Genomic DNA, 21,416 nt, shown 5'->3' on the forward strand with positions numbered 1-21,416 from the left:
ACATTACCATGAATTACAGTGTATTAAAATAATTACACTCAGCTACAAGCTGCCTTCACTGACACCCCTGTGTAAAGACACTGTGTGCCTCACCCCGGCTTAGCGCCTGCTTGGGACCTTAGGGCCACTGTTGGCTGTGGGAAGAAGGTGTATGGGACTTACAAGCTGTGGGGAGTCTTTCCCTGCTCCCTTCCTCTTTTCTCCACTTCCTTCCTATTGCTCTCCCTGCCCCTTTTCCTCCCTCTTGTTTCTTCTCTAAGTCCTTGCTCCCTCCCCTTCCTGATGTTTCCCCTTCTTCCTTCCCACCCATGTCCCTTTTCCCAGTGAGATCTAAGGACACAGATCTGTACAAAACGCTCCCTGCTGCTGCTTCTCCCCAACCCCCCAAACCCTGATTGATCAATGCTGTGTCCCTGCCACCTCCACCTGCGCCTGTCCCCTGCCCGGCTGTTAGTGCTACCCCCTGCCCAGCCCCCACCTCTGCCCCTCAGGGCCCCTCCTGCAGCCCCAGGGGTTCTTCCCCCTCCTCCCTCCATCCCTGAGGCAGCAAAGAGGGAGGGGGAGGTGCTTCCAACAGCCATAGAGATGAGGAGAAAGGAGCTGGGTAGATGGGAGTCCTCCAAGATCACAGAGACTGGAGTCCATGAGGCTAGAGAGGCTGATTTCCTGTCCCCCCCTCTGCTGCGTGTCTCAGGGACACAGTCTGATCTGGGATCCCGGCCCCACCCAGAGCCAGGGTCAGATTCTCTCCCCAGGGACGGAGCCCAGTGGGAAAGTGAAGATCGGGGCCTCGTCACCAGCATCGATAAATGTCACCTGCCCCCGGTCACAGTCCAGACAAACCCGGATCCTGCTGGGGACCCGGCTCAGGGGCAGGGGGGTCACAGGGGAGCTGAGAGCCCGGAACTGACCCCCCCAGCACCACCCCACAGCCCAGATCCCCCCCTCAGGGCTACGGCTGATCCCTCCCTTCCTCCTCACAGACTCTCTGGCCACCCCCACAGCCCAGTATTGCCCGGCCCCCACCTCCACCTCCCAGCAATGTCTCCCCGAGGTGAATCCTTCACAGCCCAGCACACAGCGCTCAGTGTCAAATCTCTCAGGGTTGTGGGGCAGATCCTGCTCTGTGTCTCCCCATCTCACACGTTTCCGATCTTCAGACAGGACAAGCCAGGGATGAGCCGTGTCTGGATCCAGAGTCACATTTGCTGAGGAGAGAGAATCAGAGCGTTAGGGGCAGAGCTCAGCCCTGGGGGAGGGTTTGATGGTGTCAGTGACAGAATCTGCCCCAGCTGGAGAATAACTCAGAATCTCCTTCCTGCAGGATTTACCTGCTGGCTCGGAATGGGGAGCAGCTCTGAGATGTCAGCACAGTGCAGGGGAGAGTCACGCCCCTGGCAGAGATGGGCCCTGCAGCAAAAGGGTCACTTGAGCCAAGTCTGGGACTCAGGATTTTTCTTGTCCTACTCCACATCTCTCCGGGGAGGGGACTAGAGACCCACATGTCAGGGAGATGGGGGACAACAGAGTGGTGAGAAACTGAGCTCCCGCTCCTCAGTGCTCACTGACCCGCCTCACCTCTCCCCGCAGTTTCCCATCTTAAACCCCATATTCCCAGCTGAGAGAGAGAATCGCTGTGAGAGGAGAACAGATGCTTCCCATCCCTGCCCCCTCAGCCTATGTTAGAGCAAGGGGAGTGTTGGGGGAGAAGGAGCGGGAGGGGAGGGAGGGAGAGCAAGCAGAGAAGTGAATGGAGACGTGAATGAAGAGATCCCAGAGGGGAGAGATGGGGCAGGGGAGGCCCAGGGCAGTGGGACATGAAAGGTTATAGAGAGTTTGCTATGAGGGTGAAAACAGCAACTCACTTGCCTCTTCCCTCCAAGCAGCCACCATCACCAAACCTCCAGGCTCTTCCACCTGCCCCCACTCCTACTGCCTCTGCACCAGCCCCATTCAGCTGATGGCCTGCTGCTCTCCCCACCCTCCTGTTCCTGCCAGGCACTGCCGGCCCTCCAGACCCTTCCAAACGCTGCCCCATCCCTCAGTCTTCTTGGTCCTTCCAAATCCCGATGTGTCCCCCTCTTTGCACTCTCATGACTTTCCCCCTGTGCTCTCCCTGTACTCTAGCACCAGGGTTCTCATCACTGGACATATTTTATTTCCTCACCTCCCTGTTTTGTCACTTGAAATATCTTTGTTCCTCACTCTCATCCCTGAATTTTAGCATTTACACGTCATTTCCTCGGTTTTCAAACTCTGAATATTTAATCCTCAGTTACTGGGCATTTAATAGACCCAGAATTCAGTTTGCTCCTGTTCCACAGCCCATGGCTCTGGCTCCCAGGGCCTCAGGCAGGGAGGGGGCTGTGAGCAGAGACAGCCCTGGGGAGCTCGGGGGACAAGGATCTGTGTCTTTGGCCCTGTGCTAGGGGCTGGCACACATCAGTGGCTGTGCAGCCAGGCTGGGCGGTGGGCCCAGGAAGCTCTGCAGGTCGCACTGCACGTGAAGGCAGAGGAGGGACAGGAGGAGCACACACAATAGTGTTTGGATTTACTGCTGTACATCAGGCCATGGCTACACAACCTCCCTCCCCTCCCACTGTGCTGTGAAATTCAGGATGCTTGTGAGCTCTGCCCTGAGCAACGAACTCCCCTCCCATGGCCACAGTCAGAGGAAAGCAGCAAAACATTCTAACAGCCACTGAGATTAGCACATTGATAGAATCTGAACTTCAGTTACCTTCTTGTACAGGTGGCGCAGAACTTCCCAGCCCTGGAAACACAGAATCAGAGATGAGAGCTCATCTGAACAAGCACATTAACAGAAATTAGTGTTGTAGAGAGGGAGGCCACTCATTCGAGATTAAAATAGACAGGCCTCTATTTCAGAGGTTTGTCCGCTGTCCAGCACGGGTGTTAAAATGGATGTGATTTTGTCCAGTGTTGGATGGGGGACATCACTCTGTCCCCTCCATCTCTGAAAAATGATGTCCCCCATGCAGCATAAGCTCACATGCACCATCACGCCAATGTGGTTGGGGTGGCACGGGGTTGGGGGGGAAACCAAACCCAACAGTCTGGAAACGTCCAGCCTTCTGGGAGTGACTGAGTGGTTCCTTATGTGTATAAAATGTTACACTGGGAAAAAGATACATTCTAGAGTTCAGCATAAACAATCCCCAAATACACGTGTGAGCATTTATCTGTCAGTGGTTACCATTTTAACAGACTCTTTTTTCCTTAGCAGAATTTCTATCAGTTTTATAATTATTAATAATCGTGAATCAGACTTTCCCTTTCTGACACTCTGAAGTGACATTGCCAGCCTGCTACCAAAGACCTGGTCCGGCTGCCATTCATGTCACTGGCCAATCTCCCCTGGAATTCAATGGGAGGCCTGAGGCATGAAGGGGAATTTTGAAAGGGATGGGAGCAAGACTGAATTGCGACTAATTCAGAATTCAGAAAAAGAGAACTGAGGGATAGTTTCCCTCACCCAACCCTGCAGTGCTGACCGGCCTGCTGCCCAGGACTCTGGCGGTGATGTAAAGGGCCTGGGACTCTGGCCACAGCCATGGGCAGCCAGGGGCCCTGGGCCCTTAATAATCTCCAGGCTCCAGGGCAGTTGCCCCTTTTGCCTCTTTCCCCACCCCTCCGCCCATCAGCAGCCCTGAGTGGGAGAAAAGGGTTTTCTTTTGACTCCTGTGAATATGATATAAAGGCTAGAGGGCAGCTGGGGCATAGGAGAAGATTTGATATTTTCCCTTCCAAGTTGTCCACTGTAGCAGGTTTTTGTCTCTGCAGACAGTCGCTGGGGTCTGGGGTCACCCTCCTTAACTAAAGATCAAGAATGAGCATTAACTTGTTGGCTTTGGGTACAATTTTCAAAATCCACAGAGTGCCTAGGCCCCATTTTCCAAAGGATCCTGGGAGTTTAAATCCAGTCTTCTCTCCCCACCACCAAACTCATGTCCGTGTTACCCTTCCCCAGTCTACTGACCCTGACCTACTCCTCAGGTTTCTACCTCCTTCACTGACCAATCTGTCTGACCTCAGTCTGTGCCGCTCAGTTTAGGAGTTGGGTAGGTGGCTGGCGTAGATGTCTCTCTTAGTGCGCTGATTCTTAGCACAAGCAAAAGATAAAGAATCTCTCTGGCAAGCATGTGGTTTGTGGTGCAAAAATGAGCAAATGCAAATAATGTGTGTCCATTTCTTTGGCTCACATTCCTCTGCTGTCTTGTTAATTTCCAAAGCCAGATGGTTCATCTTCCTGTCTGACACTGACAAAGACCCCACTAACTCAGCAGACAGATGTTAACATACACACAAACACCCATTGGTTCAGCCTGATTCTGTATCGGCCCTGTCACACACTGATTGTAAAGACCACAGGCCAGAGCTGCACGAGGAGCTGGAAGAACTGAAATTATTCCCACCAGTTCCCAGTGTCTGTACCTGTTATTGCCTGTAAAGCTCCTTTCTCCACTCTCGCTACCCTCCTGTTGTGTTCTCTGGCAACACATTGTGTCCCAGGGGCTGGATCATTAGCCAGTGTCCCATGTGTGTGTTATGATACAATCTCCAATTACATGATCACACACTATTTTTGCCTCAGGACTCCTGCCTCATTCCTTCACTGCCCAGGATGGCTGCATACAGCGTGAGAATTAAGGGTGTACAGGCAAGCAGAAAACTGGTATTTCCTAACTACCAAGTGTTTGACAATTCAACCTAAATCATCATCTGTTCAGGGGGTTTGTACAATATATTTGTATCATGTCCCCTCTCGCTCCTCTCTCTTAAAGGTAAAAATTCCCAATTTTTTCAGTCTCTCCTCATGCTGATTCTCATTGCCTCTCTCTGAGCCCCGTTTTCTTCTTCGCTACCCTTTCTGAGATGGGGTGAGAAGCAGCCAACACTGTGCTCCAGATGATGCAAACCACTGATTTACTTAATGGCAGTATAATATTTCCGTGTTGTTTACCATCCTATTTATATGGATTCTCATATTTTGTTTGACCTTTTCCCCAGAGCTGTGCAGTGAGCAGAGGGTTTTGTCAAGCTGAACACAGTGAATTCCCAGTTGCATTACTGAGCTGCTGATGCTCTTATTTTAAACCCTGTAATGTGAGCGAGTTCATTTTTTTCCCTCCATGGTACATTCATTGATCAACAGTGAACTTCATATCCCACCATGTTTCCCTTTCACACTGCTTGGGGGTGATGGGGTAGGTCCCTTTGAACGGCCTCACAGTCTTCACTGGACTTGACTAGCCAACCTGAGATGTGGCCCCCTGGAAGAAGAATCATTCCCCATAGGGACCTGTCATAAACAGATTGTTAAGGGTTAATGTCGCTTCTACCTGTGAGGGGTTACAAGCGGGGAGCTGGACACCTGACCAGAAGACCAATCAGAAGACAAGATACTTTTGAATTTGGGTGGGAGGGAAGCCTTTGTTTGTAGTTTTTGGGTTTTTGCTTTGTTCTCTAGGGGCTTTTGAGAGTACCACACATATCTACAGGCTCTCTAATCTTCTGTTCCAATTGTGTAAGTACAAAGTTAGAAAAGCGGTCTAGGCTTTTTAATTGTTTTTACTTTATTTGCAATTGTGGATCTGGCTGGTTAACTTTTATATGTGTAGTTGCTGGGAATATTTTGATTTGCATTGGTACTGGAGGGAAAGTCCCTTTCTGGTGTCTGTAAGCTATAGGACCCTATAACATTTACATCTTGAAGTTACAGAGATAATTCTTTACTTTTCCTTTCTTTTATTAAAAGATTTCTTTTTAGAGAACCTGATTTTTTTCTTGTTTTCCTTGTTATTCCAGGGGATTGGGATAACTCACCAGGATGGGTGGGGGAAGAGATAGAATCTCTCTCTGTTTTCTTGATCTGTTTGCCTCTTTGTGGAAGGGAAGGGAGATGCTTCTCTGTATGGTGATTTAAGAGGCTGGATCAGTGTCTCGCCGAATAGCCCAGGGAGGGAATTTCTGGAAGGGGGAAAGGTGGGGGAATGGCGTATTTCCCCTTGTTTTAAGAACCCAAGGGATCTGGGTTCTTGGGGTCCCCAGGGAAGGTTGGGGAGGTCAGAGTGCCCCAAGACACTATATCTTGGGTGGTGGCAGTGCTATCAAATCTAAGCTGGTAATTAAGTTTAGAGAAGTTTCATGCTAGCACCCATATCTTGGAAGCTAAGGTCCAGATCTGGGAATTATGCTATAATAGGACCACTCCCGAAATGTCCTGTGCATCCCTCTATTCCTCTACCACTCCCTAACCTTACCCCTCCCCATATCACTCCACTCCTGCCCCATCTTCCCCAAGGAATTCCAGAGCCCACACGCTGACTTCCCTGGCCTCTCATGCAGCTTGGATCCGGCCATGTGTTTGGGGGGTTGCAGTCAGCGTGTGAGGGGTCTCTGTATCTCTGGGTGTGACCAATGGGTGTCTGTGTGCAGTGAATGTGCTAACCTCTGCTGCCTGCCATGTACCCAGGGCAGGCTTTAGGCAGTGCAGGGCCCAATTCGAACATTTTCGACGAGGCTCCAGCAGGGATGACTAAAAACAAAAAAACACACACAAGCAAAAAAAGCCTTTCATTTCTTAGCAACCGGTTCCCTTTAAAAAGTTCTGCCAAAGTATGTACTTTTTGTATCAATAGGGTTACCATACGTCCATATGTTCCTCCCAGATGGCGATTTAAGAACCAAAAAGACTGACATGTCCGGGAAAATACAGATGTATGTTAACCCTACCTAAAGTTCTTTTTTAAAAAAGATGGGCCTGAACTAGAAATGAGCTCCATTTCACATGTGTGGGTCCCTGCCACTCCCTGGGGGTGTCCACATGTGTGGGTCCCAGCTGCTCCCTGCCCCCCTCATTGAAGCAAGTGTGCAAGGTTACTGCCCTAGGAACTGCAGGGCACCAGTGGACATGAGGCTGGCTGGAGGCAGGGCAAGGAGTGCAGGGCTGGCTGGAGACAGGTGTGTGTGGGGTGCGCTGGCTGGCTTCAGACAGGGCTACAGGGGATGCGGCAGGGGTCGGCAGGGCTGGAGATAGAGGAGTGCAAGACTGTCTGGCTTCAGGCAGGGGGGTGTGGCAGGGGTTGGCTGGAGACAGGGCAGGGGGTGCGGGGCTGGTGCGGGCAGGGCACGGGGTGTGGGGCTGGCTGGAGATGGGTTGGCTGCAGGCAGGGGGTGCGGGGCTGGCTGCAGACAGGGATGCTGCAGGCAGGGCAGGAGGTGCGGGGCTGGTGCAGGCAGAGGGTGCAGGTACAGGCGGTACAGCCCACCCTGTATGGTGAGTGCTCCCTCTTCCTCCCTCCTCCACCAGGGATGCAGCAGCAGCCCGGGGTTCGGGGGCTATTTAAAAGGCCCGGGGCTCCCCTGCCTCGGCCCTGTAAATAGCTGAGGGAGCCCTGGGGAAGCGGTGCGGCTTCAGCGGTTATTTAAAGGACCGGGGTGGTAGAAGCAACGGGAGCCCTGGGCCCTCTATGTAGCCCCCGGAGCCCTGCAGCCCTACCCCAGGGCTCCACCAGTGGGGCTCTGGTGGCAATTTAAAGGGCCTGGGGCTCCAGCCCCAGCTGGGAGCCCCAGGCCCTTTAAATTATCCCCTGGGGAAGCTGGGCCACCCCGGTACAGCGCACCAGCTCTTGCCGGTACACCATACTGGGGCTTGGGTGCGGGGCCCTCTTAGAGGTGGGGCCCGATTCAGGGGAATTGGTTGAATTGGCATAAAGTCTGTACCTGTGTCACTGTTAGAGTAGCAGCAGCAGCAGCTGTCTGGGCACATGCAGCCCTGTTAGGGCTTCTGAAAATTGAAAGGAGCAGCCTAGATATTAACTTGGCCCTGGCCCAGCCCTTTGTCCATCCCTCTCTCCCAGATCCTCCAGCCCCATCAGGGACTCTAACAGAATCTCGCTGAGAATCCTCTGCGCTTCCAGTGTGCACAGAACTCCTTAGGCATCCAGAATGACAGCGTTGCCCACACAAACCTTTGAGTCTTCTCACCTTAGTACAGAGCCGTCCCTGCCCCAAAGACCTAGTGTAAAATGTTAACTGTATGAGCAATAGAGATGGGAAATCTCAGGGCAGGGGAGCTTTGGATAGCAATGCAATAGGAGCTGTAGTTACCTGGACAGACGATGTTTCTTCTCCAGGCTGAAACCAAACACAGAGAGAGGGATGAGAACTCAGCTGAACAAATGTAGCAACACCAGCTCTTTGGGATGAAGAGCAGCAGGCTTAAGCTGAACCCAGGCAAGAGCAAAGTGATTGAGAAGCAGGGACACATTTTGAAGAACTAGATGAGACACTTCCCTTCACTCCACTGAATTTGTATAGCCCCATTCACCAAAGTCAAGGTGCAAAGACTTGGGTCCTATATGACCCTTCACTAGACCTAGGTGACCAGGTAGCATCAGTGTCTAAACATCTCAGCTCACTAGGAAACTCTGCATCTTCCTGTGGGCAAGAATCTGGCCACAGTGATCCCTGCCTCTGTCACCGCCAGGCTAGGTTACTGTAGATCACTGAATCCACAGCGGAGTGTGAAGGCTCCAGCTGGTACCTAATGCAGCTGCTGGCCTTCTCCAGGGCTTAGGCCACAGTGAAAGCAGCAGGCCCATGTTCCAGTCCCTCCACTGGCTCCCAGACCCCTTCTGATGCTAGTTTAAGGCCTTGGTTCAAATCTGCAAATTAATTAAAGAATCCAGCCCCAGTGGAGGCTGTTTCTGAGCCGTCCAGGTAGAAGGCTACAGAGGCAGAGCATTGTATGGGGCACCCAGGTTGCAGGGTGGGGGTGACACAGCCACCCCTTAGTCTGGATTGTACCCTGGGTATGTCACAGTGACAACCTAAATTAAAGCTCACTGGCTAAGCAGGGGATAGAGATGTCAATACCCAGTGAAAATCAGAGGGGGAGGGGACGGGTGCTCCTCCCTGATGCTATGAATTCCCCTTCGAGAGCCCTAGGTACCACTTGACCCTCCCCTCCCCTCCCCTCTCCTGTGCTTAAACCCAGAGCTGATTGAACTCCATGGACAGTCCTTGTTTCAGTTCAGTGACTGCAAGAGCTGAAACCCTTGATGAGCAGGACTAGAGGCCAGGTCGTAGACCTAGTGTGGGGACAGGACTGCAGCGAACAATGGAGACGCAGCAGCAGCCATGGCCTGCTGGAATCCCTGGGAGGTCGTGGAACCTCAGAACGCACTATTGCAGAAGTGGCAGTGGGGGGCCAGCAGCAGCTGTGAGAACAGCAGTGGAGCTGAGTGGTGGCAGAGGTAACAGCACCAGAAAAACCAGCAGAACCAGTGGCAGAGGCATCAGCCAGTGGTGGCAGAGACAGTAGCCGCAGTGAGCCAGTTCTAGTGGCAGCAGAGGCATTGCTCGATGGCCCTCACCCCTTTTCAGGGATGGGAGGCAGTGAGCAACCAGTGGCAGAAATGCCGACTTCCCCTCCAGCCGGTGGGTGCTCAACCCCCTGCTGTACCCCAGGCCCTGCCTCCATTCCACCCCCTCCCCCAAACCCCTACCTCACCTCTTCCCACCCCTGCTCCGCCCCCCCATTCCACCTCCTTCCCCAAGTCCATGCCCCACCTCATTCCACCGCCTTCCCAAAGTCCCTAGCCCCACCCCGCATCTTCCCCACCTCCTCCCCCAAGCGTGCCGCAATTCCATTCCTCCCTCTTCTTCCCAGAGCACCCTGAGTGCTGTGAAACTGCTGTTTTGTGGCAGGTGGGAGAGAGGGAGAAGAGTTGGTCAGCGAGGCTGCCAGTGGGAGAGATGCACTAGGGGAGGAGGGAGCCTGGCACCTGCTAATTTTTCCCCGTGGGTGCTCCGGGGCTGTCGGCACCTATGGCCAGTGGTGACAATGATAGCAGCAGCAGCAGCAGCAAGCCAGTTGCAGAGGTGGAGGTAGCAGTGAACGCATTGCTCAATGCCCTCCACACACAACTTTCAGGGGTGGGAGGTGACGCCATGTGAGGGCACCTCCAAACTCTGGGTCTTGGCTGATTAAGACCAACTGTGAGTGGGCTGCAGTGGTGGGAGAGGGGAGTGGTATGTTACAGGTCATTCACTCATTGGATTTTCACACAGCAAGATGGGAAACTGAGGCAAAGGACATTGCCCAATGTACTGTGGGGTGGGTGTTCACTTAGGGTTACATGCTTTCGAATCACGGCAGTGGTGTTTTCCCAAAACAATGCTGGGATCCCTTTGCCTTGTAATAAATTTTTTCTTTTGTTACACCCAGACTCAGGGTGGATGAGTGGAAGTTTTGTCTCTTATCCTGTGTCTACAACAGCACTTTTGTCAGTCGTGGTGTGAAAAAAGCACGTCCCTGACCTACATATGTTTCACCGACAAAAGCACCAGTGTGGACAGTGCTGTGTCGGCGGGAGACACTCTCCCAGCGACGTAGCTACTTCCGCTTATTGGGGGTGGTTGAATTATGCTGGTGGGAGGCACAGAGCGGCTACACAGGAGAACCAATTGCAGGGCAGCTGCAGTGGTAGAGTGGTGCCACCAGAAGCCTTAAAGAGGCCCAGGAGTTAATTTTTCCCAGATTATTGGGTGAGGTCTGAAGTGTTTTCTGGGTTGAGTTGCTAAGAGGAACCCTTGACAAGCCAGCAAGACGGGCTGGGTTCAGACTCCACCTGGCAGAAGGGCAAGAGATCGATAGATCCAGAGATAGTTTCAACACCACGGAAAAGGCTGCGTTCGAGAAATATAAACACTTACCAAGTTCTCGCTGAAGATCACCTAGGTAACACAGAATCAGAAACAAATACATACTAATTAAGTGCTTCTCTTCTAGGATGGAATCAACCTCCCATCATGCATCCTTGCCTGTCCCTCACAAACCCATTGATCCAGGCTATGGGCAGGGAAACTACTGAGGTCTGGGAAAAAGAGTCTCTTTCCAACCCACAGGCAAGGCACGGAGCACCTGCGAAGTCCCATAGGATGTGGCTACAAAGCAACTGAACACCCCCAATTGACCCATGTCAGCTAACTAGGCTCACTAGACATGGGCTGGAGGTCTGTAAAATTGGGGTGTAGACGTTTGGGCTCATTTTGTGTCTACGCTAGAGTAAAGTATAAAAAAATCACTGATTATCTGCATGGACTTAGTTCTGAAATTTTGAATTCCCTAGGGAATTAGGGGCAGATTTTTAAAGGTATTTAGGTTTCTAAGTCCCATTGATTTCAATTGGCATTAGGTGTCCAAACACCTTTGAAAAGCTGTCCTTAGAGCCCATTCCTGCTTCCTTGCATATTACACGTTCCCATTCACTTTGCTGGGAGCATTAGGTGTGCACGGAATGTAATATTGGCCCCTAAAATTATCAACATTATTCTGTTAGGGATGTGACTTGTGCATTTAGTGTTGGATTCTCCACTCGTTGAAATCAAAGGCACAGCTCTAATTGACGGTAGTGGTGCAGCATCAGGGCTTTCATGTTTTTCTCATTTAAAAAATAAAACATGAGGAGACAAATTTGTACAAAGTTTTCCGTGTTGGAGAAAAGGGCACAACACTTACCGATTTCTGTATCACGTTTCCCTAAAAAAAAAAATCCCAGAAATAAATATAAATTATCATTAGGAACATTTTTCTCTTGGATATACAGTTGTCTGAGTTTTGTGAAATTTGAACATTGTGTCTAACTTTTCATATTACCGGGGCTGGGGTGGGGCGGGGAGTGGGGAATTTATCAGGCTTCATTTCATCCCAATTTCTTTTTAACATTAAATGAAAAAATAAACAACTCTTCCTCAAATATAATTACACACAAGATCCACATTGGACCAAATTATTTACTTTATCAGATGAGGCAAGAGGACATTTGAGAGCACAGAGTCCTCCTGGTCCCCCATGTCATGGTGCCTTCAGCACCATGTGGATTTCACCCTCAGAGAAGATACATTTCAAAGAACATTTTCTTTCTGATTTCCTCTTATCCACATACTGAATCATTATCAATACATTATCACTGATATTTCATGTGATTTTCAAATTGATCTCTCTTTAATAATAATCATCATAAATAATAAAACAGCAAACAACTTAACGGAAAAGATTCTATGTGGAGAAAAATAGAACTAACTGATTTCTCCAAGATGTTTCCCTAAAGAAATGAAATAAAGCAAACAGATGTCAATACAAGTTATTTAAGAATATTTTCCATTAATGCAGATTTAAAGGAGTGTTTTCATGATATGAAAGCCTGGCCCCTAAACACCAAACATTTCATTCATGTTTTATTAACCATATGGCCACACAAGAGCTAAGAGTCCAACTATAACTGACTATTTACAATTCTGGAAGGATTTACAATTCTGAAAGTTTTGACTTCCTTAGGGAATTAGGGTCTGATTTTTCAAGACATTTAGGAGCCTAACACCCACTGATTTCAGTGAGAGTTCACTGATCATATACCTTTAAAAATCTAGTCATTAGAGCCCAATCCTGCTTCCTTGTATCTCTCACATTCCCATTTGCTCTGCTTGCAGCTTTGGGGGTGCAGACTGGAATTTCTGGCCCTCAAAATATCCACATTATTGTTTTAGCGATATGACTTGTGCATTCAATGCTTAATCCTATACTCATTGAAGTCAATGGCAAAGATCTAACTGATGTTAGTGATGCAGTATCTGGGCTTTCATCTTTTTCTGGTTAAAAAACTCCACTCAAAAAATTCATAAATAAACAAAGAAATACCCTTATGAGGAGACAAATTTGTACAAAAGTTTTACTTGTTGGAGGAAAGAGCACGACATTTACAGATTTCTATATCCCGTTCCATCAAAAATAAACAGAAATAAATATAAATTCTTATTAGGAGCATTTTTGCCTTGGTTATACAGTTGTCTGCATTTCGTGAAAGTTGCTCAGTGATTATACAGTTCAGGAGCCTTTGATGGGTTTCATATTCTCAACACCAGGAGAAAAAAGTTTTCCCTTCTCCATCTCTGACTTACTGTTTCTCACCATTGTCAGAACTCAGGTTAAGGCTCAGAGCTCATGTCTACTCAGATCCCTCTTTTCTATTTTGTATATATTTTTAATATTACCTATTGGGGTGAAATTTGCCAGGCTTTGTCTCATTCCAATTTCTTTTTAACAATAAGTGAAATCACAGACAACTGCTCCCAAAATAAAATCACACACAATTGCTTTGGGGACCCAACTCTGTATAAAATATTTACTTATTAGAGGAGAGAAAAAGCCATTAACTAATTCCCACAGTCCATGGGGACTGAGGAGGGAATAACTGCAAAGCTGGGTGGGAAGTGGGCAGAAAAGAGTGATGAGTGGAGAAGGTTTTGGATCAATCTTCTCTCCACTCCTTCCCCAAATGCTCCATTTATCTTTACTGAGGCAGTTATGGGGAGAAATATTCTGTGCCTTTAAAGGGCTGGTGCAGATCACTGCCCGCTGGAGCAAATGGGAACCTTAGTAACGTTTCCTACCTTGTGCTGCTGAGGGGAGCGCAGTGCAGGTTGATGCTTCTCCTGCTTGACCTAGGGTAAAATTTCATGCTTCCCTTTTTTCATTTGTTAGAAGAAAATTTCTTGTTAATTTCACTAAATTTTCCCCTGTGATGTTTACCTTTTATTTTAAATAGATAAAGAGTGAGGCCAATGAAACCAAACAAAACCGGGAGAATCACACTCAGAGCCACCATCCATGGATTCACCCTCGGGAAAAAGAAATCTGAAAAATAAACCCCGCAGGACTTGCATTAGTTTGGTAGCAGGGCCCACACTCATTTTTCTCTATTGCACGTAACTACGTAAATAGTCCCCAGCAGGACGTATGTGAGATAAGAGTGAAAACATTACCGTCTCTATGCTACACAAAAGACCAAAACCTGATTGTAAAAATTACTCCAACCAACACAGCTTTAGCTCTGATTAACCTGTGAATGAACAGGCCTGATTTGATTTATGGTATTCAGAGCTTCATTGAGTTCAGGGGCAAATTCTCTGCTCACAAAACCGCACTGAATTCAGTGGAATTATGGCAGCAAACAATTTGCTCCTCACTGTTCAGCATCATTCAGAAATTGCAGGAGTACTTAGAATATTTTGTTGAGTCACTAATAATTTCCCCAATTATTTTGATGAATCATAATTGCAATTAATCCAAACATTAAGTGATGCAAATTGATTCATCTTCTTTTGCCGTTCTTGTGTAACAGCATTTAAATCATCTAGCCAAGGTGGGCGTTTCAAACACACCTAAGGCCTTCTCCAGCCAGGATTTGTGCACTGATTTAGTGAAATTGGTGTAACACTCATACAGTCATTGTTACATTGATTCCACAGCTGACCACATAACAGGACTGCCCCAATTTAACTAAACTGGTTGACAAACCTTTAAATTGTAAATCAGCTGAATAGTGTCCTTTCTCCATTTAGTATAAATCAGTAAGGAACTGACTTAAGCTAAAAATATAGGACACTCTGAAACTGAAATAAGAGCATTCAAACAAGGGGTTTCATCAACAACTCAGTAGATAATCAGTGCAGCTTTCGTGTGTAAACAAAGACAAAGTGTGTTATGAACACAACTCCCATTGAATGTTAACGGAAACAAGCCCACATAATTTGGTGACATTTCACTTATTGAAAAGGTAGCAAACAAACCATAGTGTGAAAATTGCTACAGTCACAAAATCACTGTGGTGAAGTTAAGTTTTTAGAAACAAACTCTTTCAAGGTTTGGTGAATATTTCTTCTCAAAAATCACACTCTTTTTTTTAAGTAAGAGTTTCAGGAGCATCAGAGTTACAATTAAATTTACATGAAACCCAAAATTCTGAATACTGAAAATTAAGGCAGATTGTCTGAGATGTGACCTGTTAAGGTACCACTTTCTGAACTTTGTGTTTATGTAGGTTGTAAACTATGCACAACAGATGCTTCAGTTCTTTGTTTCCTATGTTTTGTTTTGTTTCTGATTAAGGTGATTTAAGCGTGTAGGTTTAGCTGGTAACTGACCTGCTATATAAATTGTTGATTCCTTTTCTTGATTGAGAACAGTGTTCCTGACCCAACAGGACAGGTTCTGGTTTGAACGTTCTTTTATAATAATAGAATTTTCTGTTTCAAACAGGCCACAATCCCCTAGGGATTTTGCTTCAGAGAGTGATGGTAATTCTTGCCCACTGGGATCTCTCCATAGCACCTTGGGCTCTGGGTACCACCCAGCCGATTGACAAACCACCCGGATCCCTCCATCCTGGTGACTCTCCACAGAGATGAGAGGATTGGAGCCCAAAGCTAGAAGAAAATTACATAAATGTGTGATAAATCAGTGGGGTAACTTAACAGCTAAAGGGATGAGTGAGAGATTGTGGATCTCTTACTCCCACTAGAGATCACTTGATCATGTAGAAGGGATAAATGAACACTGGAATTTCTGAATTCCCAATATGAATGGAGAAAGGAAAAGATGTGAACAAATATTCAAAATAATTTCACTGAATAAGTCAGAGATATTGTCCTCTCCCCCCAAGAGCAATGAAACATTGAACAAATTTGGAAATCTGGCCACTTCATTTAAATACCGAGTGGGATATGAATTTTTCAGAAAGCCAGTTTTTAGTATATTGGATAAACATTTTGTTTGTTCTATTTTTAAATAAATAAATAAATCTAACTGACTCCATGGTTCCTGTGTCAGAGCAGCAGTGGACAAACGCTCAGCCTCATCCACTAGCTGTAAATACATAACTTCTCCTCCTGCCGCCGCCACCACCACCTTTATGTGGCCTCAGCCAATCGGAAAGCTACAACTGATTTTGACTGCACCTCAACTAACTACCAAGTAGTGACCATGTCAGAAGACCTATAAACCTGGCAGTCCCACATTAGCCTCGCCTCAGAATGATTGCAGAGAAATTGGAAGACCACAGGCTGTCCACACTTGAAAGGCTACAGCAGCACAGCTTCACCGCTGTGGTGCTTCAGTGTAGACACCACGTACACCAACGAAGGATTTTTCCTGGTGTCGTAGGTAATAAACCTCTCTGAGAGGCAGTAGCTGGGTTGACAGAAGAATTCTTCTGTCGACCCAGCGCTACCTGCATGGGGACTTAGGTCAGCTTAGTTTTGTCACTCATAGGGAGTGTATTTTTCACACCCCTGAGTGACATAGTTAAGCTGATCTACTTTTCTACTATAAACCAGGCCCATATTTGTCTAGAGGTCTTTTCCCTCCTTTCTCTCCCTCCTTTTGAAATCAGCCAAAAACATCTTTTGGGCAAGAAAATCTCTTGACCATTCTGAAAATGTCTTTAATAAAACGTTGGGAAAGTTTTCAGCATATTTTCCAAAGTGTATGAACGTGGTCATGTGCTGAAATCTAGTCACATTGTGTTACTCTAAAATAATTCAGAAGTTGCTAGTCACAGTTGTTGCAGTAGGAAGAATAAAAACTCCAGCCCAGACTAAGATAATACAGACAAGAGCTGCTGACCTGCTACCTTCAGTTCCAATAGGGCTTCTTCATAAAGAGGACCATCTTGAACAAAGCAACTGTATTGTCCTTCATCTGAGCGTCTGATATTAAGAATCTGCAAGGAAACATTCCCATCTGTGATGCCAGCTTTCAAAAGCTTGGTCCTTCCACAATAGTCTGGCATCTGCTCTCCATTATGATCCTTTCCTTCATGATACTGGTGAACAACTGAAGTGAACTCAGATCGGAACCATCTCACCTCCATGTTCACAGCGCTCATCCTGGGGGACAGGCGACAGGGTAACACAATGGCCTCACCCACAATGGCAGTGACAGGGTGACCAGGACCCATCACTCTGAATTGGGCTGTGAAATACACCAAAGCAAAAACAGAACAAGCTCAGAGGGAAAAAAATATATTCATGACTGATTCAATAGGTTCAAAGTTTCCAAAAATTCAGTACGGGGCAGACACCTGGCAATCAAATTTCCAGCCTGAACATTGAAAATTTGGCACAATAACAAACAACTGAAAAGGAAGAGGGGGAGGGGAGAGTTACATTAAAAAGTGACAGGACAGCTCAAGTATAGGTGTCACTGATAACTCCCCTGTTATAACATTTCTTCCCAGATCTGGACCTTAGTGTCCAAAATATGGGTGTTAGCATGAAAACCTCCAAGCTTAGTTACCAGCTTGGACCTGGTAATTGCTGCCACCAGCCAGGAATTATACAGTGCCTAGCTCACTGTGGTCTCCCCAAAACCTTCCCTGGGGGACCCAAGACTCAGGTTCCTTGAGTCTCACAACAAAGGGGAATAAACCATTTCCCTTCCCCCTCCTCCCCTCCAGGTGTTCCCTCCCTGGGTTCCTGGAGAGATATACAGAAGCAAGCTCCATGAATCTAAATAGAGGAATTCCACCCTCCCTGCTTCAAGTCTTTGAAACACAAGCACTGAGAGAGCTAACCTCTCTCCCCGCTCACCCAGAGGGTATGCAAAGTCAGGCTTAGTAAATCTAACACAAAGAGATTTTCCCCCTGACTTCTTCCTCCCACCAATTCCCTGGTGAGCTGCAGACTCAATTCCCTGGAGTCCCCACTAAAGAAAAACTCCAACAGGTCTTAAAAAGAAAGCTTTATATAAAAAGAAGGAAAAAGACATTAAATATAGTCTCTGTATTACAATGACAATATACAAGGTCAATTGCTTAAAGGAAAAAAAATGAATAAACAGCCTTATCCAAAAAGAATATAATTTAAAACATTCCAGCAACTACATACATGTAAATAGAAAAAAAACACAATATAAACCTATTGTCTTACTATCCTTGTACTTACAACTTGGAAACAGAAGATTAGAAAGCCTGGAAATAGAAAAATCACTCTCAGAGCCGAAAAAAGAACAGACCCAAGACCAAGAACAAAGAACTCACACCCAAAACTTCCCTCCACCCAGATTTGAAAAAGTCTTGTTTCCTGATTGGTCCTCTGGTCAGGTGTTTGGTTCCCTGTGTTAACCCTTTACAGGTAAAAGAACATTAACCCTTAGCTATCTGTTTATGACATCCCCTTATATTAATTTGACATGCCACAGAGCCATTTCAGCACCCCATGGTCAGACAGAGTGACCTGAGTATACACACTGCGTACCTGAGCTCTGTGATCTGTCCCAGCCTTCACTATATTTCTGATGTGACTCTCAGCGTTGGTTTTAATATGAGAAGGGTGAAAAGATGAAATCCTGACTCCACTGAAGTCAACCGAGATCACCTAGAATTTCACCCTAATGTTTTGGGACCCAGCTTCTTTGGAGACCACCACCCATCACCTCATATGAGGACACAATTTTCATTGAGATCAGCTGAGGTTCTTGAGTTTTTCTCCTTTGCCCCCTTCACCTGTTTTTAGTGAGACAGGGTCACTGCCAGGACATTTTCAGTACAGGGTCTTCAACTCTGGGACTCACTTGCCTTGGCCCCACTGACCCCAAATCACTTCAACTTTACACCAGGTTGCCTTGGTGTTTGAGAAAGGATTGGGTAACAGAGGATCAAGCCTGTGAAGTAGGATGCTCAGCATGACCAGAGGTGCGCAGGGCAGGCCACAGTGGAAATGCCAACATCAGGGAAGGTTGCAAAAAGGAGAGCAGATTCTCCCAAAACTGGCGGTTTACACTATAGTTAGATTCACCAACCAGTCAAAACTGTGCTCCTGATCCCCTACACTGGTTATCTAGAAAAGAAATCACACAATCCCCTTTACTGCATTCCAGTTTCTGGCTCCCAATCAGTGAATAGGTTCAGTACAGTGAGAAGTTACTTAAAACTCTATTCACTTCACAAAATATTATTTTAATTCCCCCAAAGGACCAGACACATTACCAGATCAATACTAGTTTGAATCTTACCCAAAATACCAAGCAGCTAGCCAATCCTTTAGTATCTAAATCTAAAGGATTTATTAGGAAAAAAAAAAGGAACGAAAAAGAAGAGACTTGCTAAATGGTCAAAGCAATCAGATACTTTCATACACACACACACACACACACACACACACACACACAGGGAGAGAGAGAGAGAGAGAGAGAGAGAGAGAGAGACTTCAGAATCCATATATCAGGGTCTTAGCAGCACTGGTGAGTTTGCTAGCTTGCAAAGTCCCTCTGGAACACATCCAAAGCTTGGATGAGTCTATCAGTCCTTTGTTCAAAGCTTCTGTTTGTAGGAAAGTTACTCCAGACACGAGAAGCAGGATTGCAGACAAAATGGAGAAGATTCATTTATATCCTTTGCCCCAAACACAAACTCACAGCACATGTGCATGAAAAGGTACTTGGAGTCCCCTGTCCATTGGCATGTCCCCATAGGCACCGACTCCTTGGGTGATCCGGGGCTGGAGCACCCACAGAAAAAAAATTAGTGGGTGCTCTGCACCCACCAGCTGCCATGTACCCACCGGCTGCCAAGCTCCTTGCCCCACAACGCCTCCTCCTCTGCCTCCCAGCGCTTGCCGTTGCCAAACAGCTGAAGCAAGCTCTGGGAGGGAGGGGGAGGAGTGGGAATGTGCTCAGGGGAGGAGGCAGGGAAGAGTCGGGTCTGGGGCAGGGATTTGGGGAAGGAGTCAAAATGGGAGAGGGAGCGCGGTTGGGGTGGGGACTTTGGGGAAGGGGTTGGAATGGGGGAGGGGTGGAGTCGGGGCAGAGGCAGGGGCGGGGGGTGGGGATTCAAGCACCCACCGGCACCAGTAGAAGTTGGCACCTATGCATGTCCCTACATGTACTGAAAAAACACCAAGGAGTCCAGTGGCACCTTAAAGACTAAGACTTATTTTGGGCATAAGCTTTTCCCAAAGAAATCTGTTAGTCTTTAAGGTGCCACCGGACTCCTCATTGTTTTTGTGGATACAGACTAACACGGCTACCCCTCGATACTTGTCTACATGTCCTGCTGACTCGTAGCCCCGGGCTTCTCTCAGTGGTTCATTCTACAGCAGGCTGGAGAGTGCTGATGCCGGTCTGTCTGGGGGTGTCACCCAAATGCACAGCATAAAATTGAAACACAAATATACTGCACATATTTATACCTCACCATACAAAGATGATACAGACTACAAACAAGCTAATCATATTTAGCAAATCAAGCCTTTTCCACTGATACCTTACAATAGAATCATAGACCTGGAAGGGACCTTGAGAGGTCATCAAGTCCAGCCCCCTGCACTCATGGCAGGACCAGCACCATCTAGACCATCCCTGACAGGTGTTTGTCTAACCTGCTCTTAAAAATTTCCAATGATGGAGATTCCACAACCTCCCTAGGCAATTTATTCCAGTGCCTAATCACCTGAAAGTTAGAAAGTTTTTCCCAATGTCCAACCTAAACCTCTCTTGCTACAATTTAAACCCATTGCTTCTTGTCTGATCATCAGAGGTTAAGGAGAACAATTTTTCTCCCTCCTCCTTATAACAACCTTTTAGGTATTTGAAAACTGTTATCATGTCCCCTCTCAGTCTTCTCTCTTCCAGACTAAACAAACCCAGCTCTTTCAATCTTCCCTCATAAGACATGTTTTCCAGACCCCTAATCATCCTTGTTGCTCTTCTCTGGACTATCTCCAATTTGTCCATATCTTTCCTGAAATGTGGCACACAGAACGGGACACAATACTCCAATTGAGGACTAATCAGCACAGGGTAGAGCAGCATAATTACTTCTCATGGCATATCTTGTATAAGAGTTATTATGATTTTGTAACATTGGTATCAATGCTATTATAAACGGTCACCCATATTCCATACAGCCTCACATTCAGATACTATAATGATATAAGTACCTAGATAGATAGATAAACTGAGCTGTCTCATATGCAGCATGTGGAGCATTACTCCTCCAGAAGGGTTGGGGAGGAAATGGAGACTTATTTACTGATATTGAGCCAATCTGAAATTTGTTGTAGGGGTGGGTTTGGTTCTGTTTTGTTTGTTTTGTTTTGTTTTGATTTTTGTACAAAGGAGTGGAATAGTCATGATTTATAAATCACTACAATGAAACAAATCCTACAAGGAGCAGCAGGACCGGTGAGATTCCTACCTGATTCCAGCTTGTGAATGTGATAAATAATGAAGAAAATGATGAAATCAGGCAGAGAAGTGCTCACTGCAGAGCTAGGACAGAATGAAAGAACCTTCATCTTCACTGTAACTTGATTTGGACAACAGGATAGGGAAGACAAAAATACTTTACTAAAACATGTTTTGCATTCAAATCTGATTTGTTAGAAAAAATAAACCATTATCTGTAGTTAGTGAATTGAACTGATTGTTTCTGGTCACTGTGTCCTTCAAGATTTTAGAGCTGGTAGATCTCATCCTCTCACATCTTCTTTTTAATGATAATTTCAGAGTAGAAAACAAACTTTCCTGATATTTCAGCTCCCAACGGACT

At 46.9% G+C, this 21,416-nt stretch overlaps 1 pseudogene; it reads right to left on the minus strand.

The window, feature by feature from the left end:
* Positions 1-306: 306 nt before the first annotated feature.
* LOC127033376 (butyrophilin subfamily 1 member A1-like) lies at positions 307-21,206 on the minus strand (annotated as a pseudogene).
* Positions 21,207-21,416: the final 210 nt, after the last annotated feature.

The sequence above is a fragment of the Gopherus flavomarginatus genome, chromosome 12 (assembly GCF_025201925.1).
Source record: "Gopherus flavomarginatus isolate rGopFla2 chromosome 12, rGopFla2.mat.asm, whole genome shotgun sequence".
In the NCBI taxonomy this organism is placed as follows: Eukaryota; Metazoa; Chordata; order Testudines; family Testudinidae; genus Gopherus; species Gopherus flavomarginatus.